This window comes from Pseudophryne corroboree, chromosome 2 (assembly GCF_028390025.1).
Source record: "Pseudophryne corroboree isolate aPseCor3 chromosome 2, aPseCor3.hap2, whole genome shotgun sequence".
Classification (NCBI taxonomy): domain Eukaryota; kingdom Metazoa; phylum Chordata; class Amphibia; order Anura; family Myobatrachidae; genus Pseudophryne; species Pseudophryne corroboree.
Genome location: NC_086445.1, coordinates 294,172,224 through 294,193,154, shown reverse-complemented (window position 1 = coordinate 294,193,154; position 20,931 = coordinate 294,172,224).

The following is a 20,931-nucleotide window of genomic DNA, read 5'->3' as shown; positions in this document are numbered from 1 at the left end:
CGTTCGCACTTCTGCTAAGCTAAGATACACTCCCAGAGGGCGGCGGCTTATCGTGTGCACTGCTGCTGAAAGCAGCTAGCGAGCGATCAACTCGGAATGAGGGCCAATGCACGGAGGCACCTGCTGCAGCTGTACCATTACAGATACTGCCAGAGATCCTCTGTATAAAAAAAAAAATAAGTTGAAAATTTAAAAAAATCATTCATAAGTGCAACAAATCTGCGTCCATTTACATGGAACCCCCCTGCATGCACGTACTGTATGAGCAGGGATTTTCACAACATAAAGTCGTTACCGGAAGTCAGTTCTTACTTTCTTAATACATTTCAACAAATCCAACATCACTGCAATAGGCAGCACTGTAATAAACTTCATGTCTCCTAATACTGAGAAAAGGGGTATGCTAATGCATTGACCCTAAAAACATTGAATTTGGTGATTCTTTAATAATCTGTTAAATTAAATATATGCAATGCCATAAGATGTAAATGGACAAATCAATGAATAATCTGGATCGTTTAGGTACAAAAGTATGATTCTATGCTGGATCAAAGCTGGCTGAGTATTGTCATTTAATGAAAATGTCCTTTAGATCAAAATGATCATTTGATTTGAAAATACTGTCTGTTTTGAATGTACAGTAGCACACATATACTGAACACCTTTATTTTATACAGTGATTTACAATTAAGCTCGGATGTGCCACTCTCATCACTCTATGAGGCAGATGTACTAAGCCTCGAGAAGTGATAAAGCAGTGATAAAGAAGTGGAAGGTGATAACGCACCAGACAATAATTACAGGTTTGAAAAATGACAGAAGCTGATTGGCTGGTGCGTTATCACCTTCCACTTATCACTTATTTATCACTGATTTATCACTTATCTAGGCTTTATACAACTGCCCCTATGTGCCCTATTCAGAGGAGCATGCAGTTTCAATTTATATTTCAGTTATTTTTTCCACTGCATGCACAGTGATGTGAGTCCACTATTCCTGATGTTTTCACTTATGTACATGAGTGGCTAATGTAAGATGCAGGCAGTGTGTGTTTCTGTTCCAAAAAATGATGACTCCTTAGGATACCTTCACAAGTAAAATCGCAGCTGTGCATGCATCTGTGTATACCTCTGACTCAGGCACTATAGGGTCTGTTTACTAAGTCTTGGGTGGAGATAAAGTACCAGATAAAGTACAAGCCAATCAGTTCCTAACTACTTTGCCAAAGGCTGTGTTTGAAAAATGACAGTTAGGAGCCGATTGGCTGGTATGTTATCTCCAGCGACTTTATCTCCATCCAAGGCTTAGTAAATAGACCCCTATATCTGTCTACACATTTTAAATTTTCCTCCCCATTCCATATAACACAGTTCTACTAACAAAGTAATTTAACGCCCTATAATTTTTTTACGGCAAATGATCTGCTTCTTAACGCAGTTAGTATGGTTGAATCAATTAAAAATATTTTTTGTAAACGTGTAATTTCAAAAACATATACACTAAATAATTAACTTATACACCACAGATTAAACATGGACAATTGTGTACGTAAATCTACCCATCATTCGTAGCAGCAAGAAGATGATTAATAATCACATATTATTCATGCAATTCGTGCATTTTCAAATTTATAATATAGAAAATGTCCACTTGACAAAGATAAGTTCAGGCGCGAGCAGTGTCTTTCTATTCCAGACAGCATTCATTTGTTCAACTCTTCTAGAATATATAGAACTTATCAGAATCTAAGGAATCACTGCTCTGCATACCAAATAAACCCTTTCACAAAATTGAAAGGTTTAATGCTTTAAACCTTATGCATATCTCATACATAGTTCTTCCACTATCACCATAGGGACAATGAAGTTAAAGAATAAAAGCTAAATGATGTGATGAGAAGCTCCTTATTGAATCCCAAATGATAATGACTAAAAAACAATATATGCTCTTTTATAAAGACCAGAACTGACGGATATTACAAATTACCAGTTACAGGAAGACCTGGACTGGGGCTCCCTAGCAGCAGGGGAATCAGAAAACCAACATAAAGCACAACAGATATGTACAAGGAATAGATAGATATGACTAGAAAATAGGTATGCAGTCATAATGCTGTTATACACTGGCTTCTGTATATTGTATTGCTTGATAACCTTGATAATTATTCACACCCTTTCTACATGTCGGTATGCTAATAATCATAAATAACATATAACCTTTTGCTGATAACTACAACATAATCCATATTCCACTTTACGTATGATAGATAATCCACAATCACAGTACATATATATTGTAATGCACAGTACAGTACATACAATACTGTATACACACAGTTTTCCCATTATTAAGTACCATCTGCTCATTAATGCATATATCTAAACAATCATTTGACAGCAACCTAACATATTGAATCATGCCAACGTAATCAAGAGGCTCAGTTGTTCACATTAAAACACCACAAAGGGAACGAAATGTGATATACAGTATGGGACTTTGACTGTGGAACGATTGTTGTATATCTTCCCCAATGATTGTGTATGTTTCCTCCAGTGAACTCCGGTTTCCTACTACAATCCAAAAATATACTGGTAGGTTCACTGACTCCCAACAAAAAATTAACCCTAATGTATAAGTGTGTACATCTACATGTGTTAGGACAGACTAGATGGGCCAAGTGGTTCTTACTGGATCTGCCGCCAAATTGTATGAAGTTCATTGAGAGGGTTTGACTATGTGAAAATCTGCTGATCTTCTGGGACTTCACACAAAATAGTCCATAGAGAGTTTTGTGCAAAATGAAAAACATCATGTGAATGGCAATTTTGTTGGAATAAATGTTTTTCATTACATGTGAGAGATAAAAAGAAATAATGGTTAAAGATAACATTAAGATCTATCTTAAATAACTATGCATTACAATAGTATGCAAAAAAGCATCTCTGTATGCACAACATATTGAATAGTGAAGTTTATGGTATAGAGCAGAAGAAAACTACACTTGATTTCACGCCCTTCAGATAAGAATAGAAGGCTGAGACTACTGTGGATACAAGATCAACAAAACCGGTCAGTTATAGATAAGAAAAGCAGTGCTTGGTTTTAAGAATTTAAATTTCTGCAGCAACATACAGATGCTAGGTCAGAATTTGATGTAAACAACATAACTCCATGGATCCATCTGTCTCATGTCAATGATTCAAGCTGGTGGTGATAAATAGTGTGGAAAATCATTTTTTTTCACCCATTAGAGACCTTAATACCAATTGAGCATTGTTTAAAATACAACTCTTACCTGATTACTGTTGTTAACTATGTGCAACCCTTTATGACCTTGGGCTACCTATCACTCAATGGCTACAGTACTTCTAGTTGAATAATGTACTAATGACACTTCTACTGTATGACAGTAAGTTCAATGTCCTGCAATAGCCTCTCTAGTCACAAGACTTCAATCCAGCAGAGCACATTTGAATGTTCAGATAACATATTTACAGCAACTCCATGATGATATCTTTAATGTTGAAACCAAGACATGAAGAATCAAGATTTAATGTGGACAATAGGTCCTACCCATACAGTATTTACAATACCTTGGAAAAGTCATTAATTTGAAATGAACTTGTTAGTAGTTTGTGCTTGGTGTGTTAACAACTCTGCAGCTTAGGAGATAAAGGGATCTATTCATGAAGCAGTGAAAAGTGTGTAGAAGTGAATCAGTGGAGAAGTTGTCCATGGCAACCAATTAGCTGCTACGTATAATTTTATAAATGTTACTGCAACACTGATTGGTTGCAATGGGCAATTTCTCCACTGGCTCACTTCTCCACTCTTATCACTGCTTCATGAATAGACCCCAAAAGGAGCTTCCCACCTGCTCCCAAATAATAGCATATAGATAATCTATTTGGTGGTGAGTTTAAAATAACCAGAATCTTACACTATGACCCTATTTAAATCAAAACTTGTTTTAAAACCAGGCAGTCAGGCAGGACCATAGTGTCATATTCAACTTATTTAAAATTCAGCGCAGGAGATTGCAATTTCCCTAAAGGGGAAAAGATTTTAAACTCTTGTAAAGATATGAGACAGAGGGTAAAACTGTATTTATGGCGTTTCAATCTTTATAGCATTTAAAGTACATTTTATTCATTTTGTTCCATTATCTATCTGGCTTTTGTCACTATTACCCCATGTGTGTGTTCATTCGTTAGCCTATATATTCTGAACTATAATCTTATACCTATGCCTTTTTTTATTGCTCAGAAAGACCCCTCCCTTTCGAGCACCTGAATGATATCACTAAGCTAATTGAGCATCTACCAATATATATGTCTGTTGTGAGAGGCAGAGAGGTTCCTGCATTAGGAGGAGGTGCAGGCCCTGACATGCCACATGGAGCATTATGGGGTTGCTCCAAGGTAGGTAGCTCTTAGCTTAGACATATTGTAGTAAGGAGCCATTATCATGTGGCTCCTTGCTGGTTAATATTAGACCCAGATTGGGGTAATGGAGGTGTGAGGTGTGGTGCCTCTGGACTGGCTGAGCTGGATGGCTTTAGTGTGGCATACCTTTACATTCTATTAACACTTTTCACTTATTAATTTTTTAACACAATTTCTCTATTTTAATTACATTTCATGTTTCTATCACCCTCTCTATAGCTTCGGCTTCCTAAATACTAATTTATTAACACTATAGTTTTTTCACTGGTATGCTACGCTGGGCTTTCTGGCTTATGCTGGTGTTTTGGGGTGCCACACCCTGCACCTAGATATAGCGCTAGGGACCCCAAATATACAGAGATGCCTTGATGCGGCTTTGGGGCTTAACCACACATTTGCGCAAATATGTGTAACGAAGATCTCAGAATTCTATGATTATGTGGGATTTATATCTGGTTAATGTTATCATTCAGGGTGCTGATGGAAACCAAATACCTTTTTTTCTTGCTCAGAAATACCCCTCCCTTTCGGGTACCTGAATGATATCACTAAGCTAATTGAGCATCTACCAATATATATGTCTGTTGTGAGAGGCAGAGAGGTTCCTGCATTAGGAGGAGGTGCAGGCCCTGACATACCACATGGAGCATTATGGGGTTGCTCCAAGGTAGGTAGCTCTTAGCTTAGACATATCGTAGTAAGGAGCCATTATCATGTTGCTCCTTGCTGGTTAATATTAGACCCGATTGGGGTAATGGAGGTGTGAGGTGTGGTGCCTCTGAACTGGCTGAGCTGGATGGCTTTAGTGTGGCATACCTTTACATTCTATTAACACTTTTCACTTATTCATTTTTTAACACTATTTCTCTATTTTAATTACATTTCATGTTTGTATCACCCTCTCTATAGCTTCGGCTTCCTTAATACTAATTTATTAACACTATAGTTTTTTCACTACGCTACGATGGGCTTTCTGGCTTATGCTGGTGTTTTGGGGTGCCACACCCTGCACCTAGATATAGCGCTAGGGACCCCAAATGACGACGATTAGTAGAAACAACCTATGGGGATAAGAGAAGAAACCCCTGATGGAATAATCGTGGTGATTCTCCATCTAGGGTCGAATTAGAACCTCACGTACAGGAGACCAGAAGGAGACAAGTGAGAAATGACGAGACCTATACTGATTCTGGCGCTGGACCAAAAACTGATATTAGATCAGGACCCTCCAATAAATTAGAACAACAGGAACCTTTTTTAGATCAGCGAGTGAACAGATATCGGGATTGGGGAAGGAATGTAGGCGAAGAACGCCACACCCCCAAAAGAAGTCGCAACTCAAGTGCCGAGGAAAAAGAGGGGGGAAAAAGGAGAAACACAAAGTTTTAAATAAGCAGAAACTAAATGAATTAGCAGCATCAATTCATAATTTGTCATCAAAAAGCTTATCTAAAAATGAAATGCTGCTGCTAATCAAAGGGCTAAAATTTTCTCCCACAACTGGACCTAATTTATTCGACCTGTTTGTCGAACTAAACAGATTTATTCGCTCCTTATGCAGGAAAAGGTTTTTTGCTAATAAAAGATTAAAAAGACTAGAGGATGATGCAGAACCAATTCTCTTAAATTCTCAAGATGAACCGTTTGTTCAGATGCTTAGCGAACTACAAGCAGAGGGTGTCACTGGGGATGTAGTCACAACACAAAAAATATTCGATATAAATATTGATAGAAGCAGATTCAAATTAAAATCTGAATTTTTCCCCATTTCACCAAAGAGCTGTGCAATAGAAAGTTTTTACAAAACTACTCTGGACAGTTTTAGGGCCATCTGCACGACAGACTGTAACAAAAATAAAAAAACCAATACTAAGAGTAACCTTAATAAATGGGAGAGAAAAGCTCTTTCGAAAACTTAGTAAAGACACCTTGCTGATCATAAAGCAGGCCGACAAGGGTGGCGGCCTGGTTATTAAAGATCACGATGATTACATTAAGGAGGCGCTTAGGCAATTAGGAGATAGCAACTTCTATACCAAACTAGCCTGTGACCCCATGATAGAATATAAATCCGAACTTAAAGATCTATTGGATAAAGCAGAATCCTTAGATATCATTTCAAAGGATGAATACCGGTTTTTGTTGCCACCATTTCCTGTCACTCCGATTTATTACCATCTCCCGAAAATCCATTAGTCTTTAGAGTCTCCACCAGGCCGTCCCGGGTATTCAGTCACTTACCTCAAATTTATCTTTTTTTGTAGATAGTTTTCTTCAACCAAGAGTCTCCAGATTAAGATCACACGTCCGTGATACCTCCCATTTTTTACAATTAATTCATAATGTTATATGGAAACCAACGTATGCGTTTTTAACACTTGACGTCCAAAGTTTATATACAAACATTCCCCACACAAAGGGGTTAAAAGTAATCGATGATCAATTTAGAGCAGACGGTGATCTAACTGATACACAGATTCAATTTCTCCTGGATTCGATTTCATTTATATTGAACCATAATTACTTCCTTTTTTCAAAAACGTATTATTTACAGACCATGGGGACGGCCATGGGGACCAGGTTCGCGCCGAGCTATGCAAACCTCTACATGGGTCAATTGGGGGACCAATTAGTGTGGGGGGGACCGTTCGGCGCGAACCTGGTCCTCTATGGCCGTTTCATTGATGACCTCTTCTTTATATGGGATGGAGATTATGATTTGGCCACTCAATTTGTATCCTATCTTAATAAAAACTAATTTAATTTACAGTTCACTTCAAATTTTCATCAATCCCATATAAGTTTTCTAGACATTTCACTTGATATCGTTAATGGGAAAATACAAACTTCTAATTTCGTTAAAGAAGTTGGTAAAAATGCCTACTTAAACTACACTAGCGCACATTATGCCCCTTGGAAAAGAAATATTCCAAGGGGACAACTGCAGCGTTTAAGACGTAACTGCTCAGAACATGCTATGTTCTTACAACAGGCATCTGAAATGGTGGAATCCTTTAGACTGCGGAATTATCCTGAGGACTTATTAGAGGAAGCATTGAGAGATGTAGAAAAGATGAACAGGAAGGATCTGGTGATGAGGGAAACAAGGGTTTCAGAACCTAAAGAGAGAGAGTTGAAAGACATTTCATTTATTTCTAAATTTAATAATAAATCAAATGAAATTAGGAAGATCATCCAACATAATTATCCAATACTAAAGCAAGATCCAATCCTCAGAAATATTCTCCCCAATGACCCGAAAGTGATCTTTAAAAAGAACAAATCACTGAAAGATACCCTAGCTCCTAGTCTGTTGAAAGAGATACATGTAACGAACACCAAAAGTAGCGAAACGTGGTTACCATCTAGACCACATGGTTTTTACAGATGTAATAGATCAAGATGTATAACATGTAATCATGTAATAAATCGCACTAGAAGCGTAGTATGTGCACTTGATGGAACCAATTTTACATTGAAAGAATTCATGAACTGTGAAACCAGTTGGGTGATATACCTCTTATAATGCCAATGTAATCTGGGCTATATAGGAAGAACTACCCGTAATTCTATTATTATGTGGGATTAATATATCTGGGAACTGGTATCATTCAGGGTGCTGGGGGAAACCAAATGCCTTTTTTTTCTTGCTCAGAAATATCCCTCCCTTTCGAGAACCTGAATGATATCACTAAGCTAATTGAGCATCTACCAATATATATAGAACTATGATCTTACTCAGGAAAATACAGGTGTGCTGTGACCTTGCACCTAGTGCTGTCATGTTATGTTATTGTAGGAGGATGCCATTCTGTGTATGATGTTACAAGTATCATGGATAATCCTGTTTAACCCATCTATTATCCTTATATGGCCACACAGGAAACAGATTTGAGGGCCAGGTAATGTCTCTCTGAAGGTGCTCCTCCACAGGGGACAATCAGGACCTAAACCAATTTCCCTGTCATTGTTCCTTCTGTTTACTTTCCTCTTTTAAATCCTGAGCTCTCACAGACAACTCGGAGCCTGACCCAGCATGTGGTCAGCAGGAGAAGGCCAGCTGTGGGAGAGAGTAGGGAGATACCTGAAATGGGGTCCCACCAATCAGGAACATGCATCTCCTCGTCAGGTAAGCGCAGCATGATGGGCATTTCGAAGGTTTTAAAAGAGGTTGTGCAGGTCAGCTCTGCATGTGAGTTGCAGGACTTTGGCTAAGGGGAGATACTCTGCCAGGGTACCTTGTGGAATGCATCACCAGTGCTGTGAGAACTTATACGTATTTACTCCTGCATGGACTTATACAAATATTCTCCTGTGGACTAATCTGCTATTACTGCTATGTGGACACAGTGATAGTTCTTCTGTGTGGACCTGTTTATCTGTAACTTCTGTGTGGCATTGCTGTGGACCTAAATCCTCTACTGGGAATTACTATATGGACTGCTACCTGCATATTGTTTCTGCACTATATTTACTTCTGTTTCCTGTGTATTATCTATTCCTGTGTACGGTGAGAAATACTCACTTTGATTTCATCGGTTCTGTGTCTGAGTAACTAGAAGAACCCCGTATACTCGCAGCTCCACTAGGGCGAAAATAGATATGAATGCCCAAATATTTGCTGTAAAGTGCTGTGGAAGATGTGTGCATTATACTGTAGAAATACTGTACTTCTTACTACTAATAAAACTAAGGTGTAATTGGGAATATGAAAAGAACTGGTTATTCTGAGCAAGACTGAAAGCCACCCAATTTAGAATACATACAGTATTGTGATGATGGCATAGTACCCAGCACTATATAAAAGGTCATACTGTAGATAAGGACCATTGTTCACCAGAAAATATTAACATGGCACTGTCCACTCAGTTCCTACATTGACTAAGTTAGATGACTACCATTGTTCACAAAGGGCAATATTCAGGTCCAGATGGATCTGTGGTATTTAGCCAGATTACCAATGTTCATTACTTTGATCATGTGCCACTACACGTACTGCACAATTGTAGTTTGTATCAAGGACAATACAGATGGCAATGGATTACCGGTTGTTAATGAAGGACATATAGTTTTATAATTTACATGGGGTGTCTATTGTAAGCATGACATGGAATTCCATACAGCATGAGATGGTGATAGTGCAATTAGTACTAGAACTCCAAAAAATAGTAACTATAGTTAGTTATAGTAACACTATACTGTATATCCTGCAACCATATCTACATTTTACTTTTATTATCCTTTGTTGACATGACACCACAAAGGTTCCACAGTGCCTTACAAAGTACATAAACAAATGAGCAAAACAAGAAAACCATGACAGTACAAAACAATGGAGGAGAAGCATATGATTTATAGACATTGCTGCATCAGTGGTCATAAAACTCAAATAAGTAGCAGTGCAGCAGCAAGTTAGGGTTAGGGCCATTGTTGAGAGTAGGGAGAGATGATAATATAAGTAAGGAAATGAGAAGTACATGATGGAGGAGGGCCCTGCTCGTAAGAGATTACATTCTACATCTACATCCACTAAACTCCCTCACTAAATATAGCATTCATACATTTGCCCTGTTGCCTCCAGTTATGAACATCCAACTACAAGTGGCGATACAACTGTGTTGTGTTTGGCTTGAATTGCTCAAAGTTGTGTATAATCGGCTATAGACAGTACTTAATTTATGATCCATCTGTAAAACCGACTTAATGCAAATGTGCCTCCACCCCAATATCTCCAGTAACTACACAAAGGGAAATATATACCCTGCTTAATATTAAGATTAATGTTTGCATGTAAAAATAAGTACAGGAAGAATTATGGTTACTATTTTGTCTTATTTTCTAATGCCTCTATAATTAATTGATATCTACTCAATATTATAACAAAAGAAAATGCTGTATTTCCTGTAAACAAAACAACGAACATAATTTTCTTGTATAGATATTTAGTAAAGCTACAGTATGCTTCATTAAAATAACACAGTACAAAATCATAAAAATAGGTCAGGTCGTATAGCAGAAAACCAACCCCAAGAGGCTACAGTTATAGTATATGTAGATACAATAGTAAACAGAAATACATATCACTGTGCTGTCATTCAAATTAACAATTTTCTGTAGAATATTTAAAATGGTATTAGGTCACATCCGATCTCTTTAAATATGCATATATGTTGTGCTCTACTATATATTGAATGTATTTAAAAGGTAAGCCTATTATATTTATAAGTACAGATTTAATACATGGTGTTTATAAATCAAAACCTACACAGCAGGGAGAAAGCTATGCTTTCTGGTGTTAAAGTGTGAGGTAATCATGTTTTCCACAGAATATGATATCAAGCACAGCAGGTAACAGTAAAAGCTCAATAGGACACTTAACATTGCAGGGTTTTAAACTAGTAAGGTGAGAATCACTAATAATGTGTGTACTGTAATACAACAAGATATTATATTTTGCTACAGTGTTACAACTAGATTAAACACCTTTACATTCTTTGAGATGTTTTAGATTTCTTTAGATGTGATACAGAAAATGGGACAAATGAAATCTACACTGAAAGAAAACAAAGCAGCTCAATCACAAATAAAGGGATATGACAACTGTCAATCATGATTTAGCTGCACAAGAAGAGAGAGAAGGTTCAATATAAGTCATATAGCCAGCCACAGTGTTCCTGGTCATCTTACTGGGTTTAAGCTAAGGGTCATGTACATCTGAAAAAGACCGTCAGCATGAGGCATTACTAAGAGTTCAAGTAAAATGGTGATACTATTGAGAGAATCTAGAAGCTTGATGCTGAATGAAAGCACTATTTAGAACTGCAGGAAGCAGAGATGAATATTTTGTATGGGGTTAATCCAACCTGAATGGCAGCTTGAGATTTGTACCTATAATCAATGTTTTAAATAATATTTGTTTTCTGAGACTTTTTTTGAATATATTTTCTAGATACCGAATAATAATTAGAAAACTCTAACAACTGGATTCCTCTAGCTTCTTATTTACCAGTATGTCTTAGCAATATTTTCCTCAAATTGTGCCAAGCAGCCATGTTTGGTGTGCCTCAACAAAATGCAACTAAGTCACACCATGCATCCCATCGCTCAGCATTTCTTTAGACGCAATTTGTGTTGTTTTTTCACTGTGATTATGATAAAAGCATATAGCTATATCCTATTCCATTTCTATACCATCATATGCTTTCTCAACAGGTAAGGCTAAACATCTCCTACTTCCAAATGCAGCAACCATTGCACGTGAAGTTGAAGGAAGGAAATCTTCCTCCAATAAACACTATGTAAAAACCTGGTGTCTTGGAATTTTAGTAGCAAATGACAACTCATGGATTTCTGTGCTACTTCAACCACTAGTTATAAAACTAAAATTACTACTGGAGAACTGCGCATCTGCCAAATACGCCTATGAGTGGCAAAGTAAATTTAAACATATTATTTTGACCTCTTTTTTTTATACCTAGAATGTTCAGGAAGAATGCACTGGTGAATAAACAAACTAGACTAGAATCAAACTAGAAAATTCCATTATTAATTTTTATTTATTAAACATAGCACTAACAACATATCAAAATAAATACTGTATATAGGATTAAATAATCATACATATAAACATTAATAAAATCTAAAATAAACACACAATTCAGCAAAAATATTCAAATCCTATTCTATTATCAAACTCTTTAGCACCAGTAGTTTAGAATTATATGGACTGCAACAATACAAAAAGAATGAAGCAACACCACATACCTTGTTAGATGTAGCAACATGTAATTAAGTGCTTGTTAAAGGGATACAATCTCCTAGTACACACAGTAATGCACTTGTTAACACTATAAACATCACAAGTGATCTTAGTGCTGCAATAGATAGTAAAAAAAACACATTCACAACCAGATACATCATTAGTCAGTGCAAAGGGCACTCTTAATATAGCAGAAAGCAGTTTATTCTAGTATAGCCGGCTTTGATTTTAAGAACTGTGTCTCTGAATTGCAGCCAATATTCCTGATATGGATAGATGTAGCCATGCTAATTTTGCTGCATGTCATGCTGGTCTGTGACTATTTACAGCTGACGATCGTTGGTCTGTGAATAGTTGCAGTTGGTGAACACTCCATTAATTCCATTAGGAATTAATGGATCGATCGCCGACTGCGAATAGTCTCAGCCCAGCTTTCCATGCAGAAAGTAGTGTTGCAGTATGCAGCATTGGAGCAAAGATGAGCATGACTACATCTGTAGGTATTTTAGGCACTTCTGTTATAACAGTGAGAACAGTTCAATTAATAGAGCTTGTGTCAGTGGTATGACATGGAAAACTATGGGGGCTGCTCTCAATATTATTCATCTAAAATTAAGTGGCTCTCTTCTTAAGCACAAGTAAATATCCTGCAATTCCATGTGTAGGCCAGGAAAACAAATATTCTACTTAAACTATGTGGAGATACAACTGAGATCCATATGAGTCTGAATTGGTGCTAATTGTACCAAATTGCACATGCAGAGTCCAAACCAAAGTATGTAGAGTTTGCTGAGATCCAGCCACATGTGGTCTTGCCTGAAACTCAGAGTCAAGTTAACTGTGTTTTAATTAGAGATGAGTGGCTCTCATTTACTTGGCTATGTTTGGATCTCAAAAATAGCATCTTATTGACTATTTGGTTGACACATGTTCTGGGTAGCCAATAAGATAAATCCGAATTTGCGCTAGTTTGGTGTAAAGAACCAAGTAAATCGGAAGTGCTCATATCTATTTTAAATCCATTTTCTTTTCTGCAGCAGCAATCAATGTAACTGAGCTTCTTCTCCTTATCACTACATAGAACAGAACTTAGAATGAAGATGTCAAAGCAAAACAAAAAGTATACCAGTTGGAACAACTATGAAAGTGGTTATTATGCACAGAACACTTTTTTTTTTTAAAGAATACAACATTTCATAGGAGAACTATAAAGAATTCCAAAGTCAAATACTCAAGGACTAGCTTTGACATTTTCACTTATCTTCAATTGTATATAGACATCTTTATTTTTTTTTTACAGGCTGTGTTTGTTAAAATGAATAGCAGAACTTTAATGTGGAAAAATAAGCAGAATTTAGATCAAGCTAATTAACACAAAAATGTTTATGATGGTTAATGATAATGTTTATTTATCGGTATATTATAATTAGTAAGAATTACATGGTTTACATCAACCTAATCATTAAAGAAACAATTACAGTGCAATTCATTGTGCCAACAGTAAACACCAAAAGAGGACTGTGTGAGAACATAAAATTAACAAGGGATATTTAATGTACTGTAAAGATGTAATAACAATCTAAAATAAAAATGACCATATGCAATAGCAGCATGATTCTGGGAGTATATATAACACAAACTTGTAATGAAGTTATATAAGAGCTAAATGGCTATGTATTCAGTATTGGGTAGGTCTCTTGGAATTAGAGTTTATCTATGGAAACAAATGAGGAATTAACTGTTCCATGCAGGGGCGGATCCAGAAGAAAATGATAGGGGGGGCACCATGGAAGGGGAAGTACATTTGCGTGCGGCTTCGGTGCATGTGAGGTGGCTCTCCTTATACAATGCCCACAGTTGTAGCGCTCATTATGCAATGTCCACTGTACTGGTAGTGCCCCTTATATAGACTCCATAGTAGTGGTGCCCCTTATGCAATGCCCGTATTGCCCCCAGTAGTAATGTTGCCTGTAGTAATGCCCGCAGTCATTTAGTGAGTGTGGCCAATTAAAATGAGACGTGATACACAGACATATGCCCCCAATAGTGCAGTGCCAAATCCACAATTGCCCCCACAGTGCCAGATCCACAATTGCCCCCACAGTGCCAGATCCACAATTGCACCCACTGTGCCAGATCCACAATTGCCCCCACAGTGCCAGATCCAAAAATGCCCCCACAGTGCCAAAACCAAAAATGCCCCTACAGTGCCAGATCCAAAAATGCCCCTACAGTGCCAGATCCAAAAATGTCCCCACAGTGTCAGGTATACAAATGCCCCCACAGTGCCAGGTAAACAATTGCCCCCACAGTGCCAGGTAAACAATTGCCCCCACAGTGCCAGGTATACAATTGCCCTCACAGTGCCAGGTATACAAATGCCCCCACAGCAGGTATACAAATGCCCCCACAGCAGTGCTGCAGCTGCTTACCGCTGCTGCTGCTGCTGCTTATCTGCCCGGCTCTGAGGGTGTCAGGAGGAGAGCGCGGCTATGTCTGACGCCGGTGGCGGCGGCGTGTAGGACTTCAAACTAGCCGCCGGTTCGTGAGCCAATCAGAGCTCGTGGACCGGCGGCTCCTGATTGGCTGCCGGTCCGCGAGCTCTGATTGGCTCACGAACCGGTGACTGGTTTGAAGTCCGCAACACTCCGCCAGATAGCCGCGCTCTCCTCCTGACAGCTGAGACACGCTGCCGCCGGACTGAGCGGCACCGTGTCTCAGTGACACAAGCGGGGGAGATGGGGGGGCCACAAATCAGTGCCGTAACTAGACTTTTTAGCGCTGTGTGCAAGTAACCGCAACGGCGCCCCCCCCCCTTGTCATGTTTTGAAATTAATGCTGCCTCTCCCCCCTCCCCCTCCCATAATTCACATACTGCTAGTTACGCCACTGCTAGAGCGGCAACTAGACATTTTGGTGCCCTCTGCCAGAAAAAGAATTGCCCCCCTCCGTTAGCCACATTACACTGCACAGTCACATTACACAGCACGGTAGCATCCACCAGTCACATTATACCGCACGGTAGCGTCCACCAGTCACATTACACCGCACGGTAGCGTCCACCAGTCACATTGCACCGCACGGTAGCGTCCACCAGTCACATTACACCGCACGATAGCGTCCGCCAGATACATTACACAGCACGGTAGCTTCCACCAGTTACATTACACCGCATGGTAGCATCCGCCAGTTACATTACACCGCACGGTAGCATCCGCCAGTTACATTACACCGCACGGTAGTATCCGCCAGTCACATTACACCGCACGGTAGCATCCGCCAGTTACATTACACCGCATGGTAGCATCCGCCAGTTACATTACACAGCACGGTAGCATCCGCCAGTTACATTACACAGCACGGTAGCATCCGCCAGTTACATTACACCGCACGGTAGCATCCGCCAGTTACATTACACTGCACAGTAACGTCCGCCAGTTACATTACACCGCATGGTAGCGTCTGCAGTCACATTACACCGCACATTAGCGTCCATTAGTTACATTACACCGCATGGTAGCGTCTGCAGTCACATTACACCGCACATTAGCGTCCATTAGTTACATTACACCGCATGGTAGCGTCTGCAGTCACATTACACCGCACATTAGCGTCCATTAGTTACATTACACCGCATGGTAGCGTCTGCAGTCACATTACACCGCACATTAGCGTCCATTAGTTACATTACACCGCATGGTAGCGTTCATTAGTCACATTACACCATACAGTAATACTCCAAATATACATATAGTTTTATACCATAGCAGAAGAATATTTACACACAATCTTATGTATTCAATTTACAGGGGACATTACATAAATGTATATGCAGTTTTGGGGTTTGTTTTTTTACAAAATCTCTGCACTAGTTGTTTATCTAAAAAGTCACAGAGAGAAAGTCCAGAATTTCCAAAAACACAAGAAAAGTATTTCTTAATGTTGTTTTACTGAAATAAGTAGTAATTAGCAGCACATACTGTACCTACAATATAAGCAGCACTTGCACGAGGGGTGGGAGGGACGAAGGAAGAGACTTCACTTGCTGTGTTAAGCAGCAGCAGCAGCCATCTCTCCTGTACCCGGAAGTCAGTGTACAGAGCAGGAGGAGGGGGGGCGGAGCAGAGCCCAGCAGCACACGGAGGAGAGACTCACAGACACAGATTGCCCAGCGCTGCCTGCTGTGCCTGTGATCTATATTAGCAGCGCTGCCTCTGGCAGGAAGGAGCCGGGCGCAGCGCTACTAATATACTGTACACTACAGCGGGCAGCGCAGCAGCTGGTGGCAGCCAGTGGCGGATCCAGGGGGGGCACTTGGGCCCGTGCCCCCCCTGTCATTTGTGGCAGCATCCGCATCCACACTGATTAGCTGCCACCAGCTGCTGCGCTGCCCGCTGTGTGTTCCATGTGATGTAGTCCATATGATGTGGAGGGCGTATAATGCTAGAAGGATTGAGGATTCACTGCAGCTACAGGGCAGTAGAGAACCCACCCAAACCCAAGGGGCAAGGCCTATTCTCAGAAGGCATGCTTACACCCCATTAGAAAAAATACAGAAAAAAAACTTACTTTAGGTGCTGCTGAGCAGTGAGTCCCTTAGCCACGAGCAAAGCAAGGCAGGGGGCATGCGATCAGAGGAGAATGCAGCTGCTGCTCAGCAGCAGCAACCTCCCTGGAAACACTGTAGTCCAGCAAACAGCAGCATGTGCTGAGCTGAGGAGAAGACCCTGCTGCTGCTAATGCCAGGTAAGAGGAGAAGGGGGTGGCAGACCTAGGCTCCTGCCAGTCCCCTCTGTCAGGCCAAGCCCTGGGAAATTAGTGCCCCCCCCTCTCGCAGCCACTGTGTAGCTATGTGCAGCTATGTGCTATCCCACATGGATGATAAAAGAAATCCCAGGTAGTTGGTGATGAACCTTTATTTAGGTACTCCATGGAACCGAAAAAGTTTTTTAAGATGATAGATGATCTTGGTATGCCAGGTCCCTTGAGACTCTGCTGGCATCGGTGATCATTTTTGCATCTTTATTTGCCAAAAATAAATCCTAGTCACAATGCAATGTGACATTGACGTACCAGGAACTGCGATGATTAATTTGAAATACAACACTTGTATACAGTATCTGAGCATGATTGAGTCTCTGAATCTGCATGGGAATTGCTTCTATGTAGCAGCCATGGATTTTTTCCATGCCAAGTTCCTCTGGAAAAAGTAATACACAGTATATTATTTACTTAGGCGCTGACAAAATAAAATCCCACAGTCACTTGAATGAAGACTGCTGCTTCAGTATTATATAGAACAAAATAGGAAAGGAAAATTTATAATTTTAAACAATCGGAGTGCATACTCTTAGCCAACAGCAGGATCACCACATTCTCCCTGAATCATTTCCTTTGCTTATTCTTCTGATCTGTGTCATTTTTTCTAAGTACCGTCTCCCCTTACTCATAATAGATCCTAAATTGGTCAATACTAATAAGGATCCATATCTTTTGACATCAATTCGGTTCAATGACCCTTGGAGGTCTTATTAATACAAGCTGAGCTTGTGCTGGTGGGATAGGAATAGGATGTAGAACCAGAGTGTCTACATCCCTCCTGAAGTCTACTAATATAGACTAACCAGAACATTTCCAATTTTCTAAAAAATGTTTACATTTCCTTAATTTTAAGAATTGTGGTGGATTATATAAGTGTGGATTTTTTCTTAGAGTAATGAGCTAATAAAAGTTATGTTTTAATACTTTCATACTAACCAATATAAACAAGAGTGCACCCACACAAGAGTCTTCTGTAAATCCTTTCTTCTTAATACTGTAGTTTATACAGACACAAACGAACATGTTAAAACACTTGTGTATGCCGACGCAAGTTTGTGTATGGAGTATGTGTATGGAGATGCAACTAATAGTGGAAAAGGAAGAATGTACAATGCATAAACACCGTGCTTTTGAAATACATGTACATGAGCGTCTGAGTTCCCTAAGGCATAATGGGGTTGGTGGAAAATACCGTGCTTTTGAAATGCGAGCGTCCGAGTCCCCTAAGTCATAAACCAACACCAATGGGGAGGGGTCGCTGTTTGCAGTACTTTTATACATGTTATTGTGAATCTCTCATAAGGCGTCGTGGGCTAGCAATGAAGGCTCCCATCTCCCACGCTGGGGGTCCAGGGGTCGAGTCCTGGAGTGCCATTTTTTTATGTGTTCCCGTGACATTTACTTACAGTACATATTATTATTTTTTCTTTGTAAGACATTCAATGGAAGGGTGCACACAAGTTTCACATAAATCAGAGTAAATCTGCAGGAGCGATTCTTTACGCTAAATGCAAATACACAGCGGTAATGAGTATAAATGAGTGTATTCTGACTGAGCAAAACAGTACTGTAGATCTTTGACGTTTGTGTATTGCACATAACCTGAACTGCCGCCCTGTCTACTGCATGACCTGTGCAGGCTCCCAAGGGGAAGGGCGATGGGGGAAGGGGGAGGCATTGGAAAATACTGTGCCTTTGAAATACAAGTTTGAGCGTCCAAGTCCCCTAAGGCATAAACCAACACCAATGGGAAGGAAGTGCCAACCTTTTTTTTTATGTGTTCCTGTGACATTCACTTACATATTTTTTTTTTCTGTGTAAGACAGTCAATGGAAGGGTGCACACAGGTTTCACATAAATCAGAGTACATCTGCAGGAGCGATTCTTTATGCTAAATGCAAATACACAGTGGTAATGAGTATAAATGAGTGTATTCTGAGGCAACTAACTGAGCAAAACAGTACTGTAGATCTTTGGCGTTTGTGTATTGCACATGACCTGAACTCCCTCCCTGTCTACTGCATGATCTGTGCAGGCTCCCAGGGGGAAGGGCGTAGGGCCAGCGGGAGGCAGTGGAAAATACCGTGCTTTTGAAATGCAAGTATGAACATCCGAGTCCCCTAAGGCATAAACCAACACCAATCGGGAGGGGTCGCTTTTTGCAGTACTTTTATACATGATATTGTGAATCTCTCATGAGGCGTCGTGGTCTAGCGATGAAGGCTCCCACCTCCCATGCTGGGGGTCCAGGGTTCGAGTCCTGAAGTGGCATTTTTAAAAAAAAATGTGTTCCTGTGACATTCACTTACAGTACATACTTTTTTTTCTTTGTAAGACATTCAATGGAAGGGTGCACACAAGTTTCACATAAATCAGAGTAAATCTGCAGGAGCGATTCTTTACGCTAAATGCAAATACACAGCGGTAATGAGTATAAATGATTGTATTCTGACTGAGCAAAACAGTACTGTAGAACTTTGGCGTTTGTGTATTGCACATAACCTGAACTGCCTCCCTGTCTACTGCATGACCTGTGCAGGATCCCAGGGGGGAAGGGAGATGGGGGTAGGGGGAGGCGGTGGAAATTACTGTGCCTTTGAAATACAAGTTTGAGCGTCCGAGTCCCCTAAGGCATAAACCAACACCAATGGGAAGGAAGTGCCAACCTTTTTTTTAATGTGTTCCCGTGACATTCACTTACATATTATTATTTTTTCTGTGTAAGACAGTCAATGGAAGGGTGCACACAGGTTTCACATAAATCAGAGTACATCTGCAGGAGCGATTCTTTATGTTAAATGCAAATACACAGTGGTAATGAGTAAAAATGAGTGTATTCTGATGAAACTAACTGAGCAAAACAGTACTGTAGATCTTTGGCGTTTGTGTATTGCACATGACCTGAACTCCCTCCCTGTCTACTGCATGATCTGTGCAGGCTCCCAGGGGGAAGGGCGTAGGGCCAGCGGGAGGCAGTGGAAAATACCGTGCTTTTGAAATGCAAGTATGAACATCCGAGTCCCCTAAGGCATAAACCAACACCAATCGGGAGGGGTCGCTTTTTGCAGTACTTTTATACATGATATTGTGAATCTCTCATGAGGCGTCGTGGTCTAGCGATGAAGGCTCCCACCTCCCATGCTGGGGGTCCAGGGTTCGAGTCCTGAAGTGGCATTTTTTTAAAAAAATGTGTTCCTGTGACATTCACTTACAGTACATACTTTTTTTTCTTTGTAAGACATTCAATGGAAGGGTGCACACAAGTTTCACATAAATCAGAGTAAATCTGCAGGAGCGATTCTTTACGCTAAATGCAAATACACAGCGGTAATGAGTATAAATGATTGTATTCTGACTGAGCAAAACAGTACTGTAGAACTTTGGCGTTTGTGTATTGCACATAACCTGAACTGCCTCCCTGTCTACTGCATGACCTGTGCAGGATCCCAGGGGGGAAGGGAGATGGGGGTAGGGGGAGGCGGTGGAAATTACTGTGCCTTTGAAATACAAGTTTGAGCGTCCGAGTCCCCTAAGGCATAAACCAACACCAATGGGAAGGAAGTGCCAACCTTTTTTTTAATGTGTTCCCGTGACATTCACTTACATATTATTATTTTTTCTGTGTAAGACAGTCAATGGAAGGGTGCACACAGGTTTCACATAAATCAGAGTACATCTGCAGGAGCGATTCTTTATGTTAAATGCAAATACACAGTGGTAATGAGTAAAAATGAGTGTATTCTGATGAAACTAACTGAGCAAAACAGTACTGTAGATCTTTGGCGTTTGTGTATTGCACATGACCTGAACTACCTCCCTGTCTACTGCATGACCTGTGCAGGCTCCCAGGGGGAAGGGCGTAGGGCTAGCGGGAGGCGGTGGAAAATACTGTGCTTTTGAAATGCA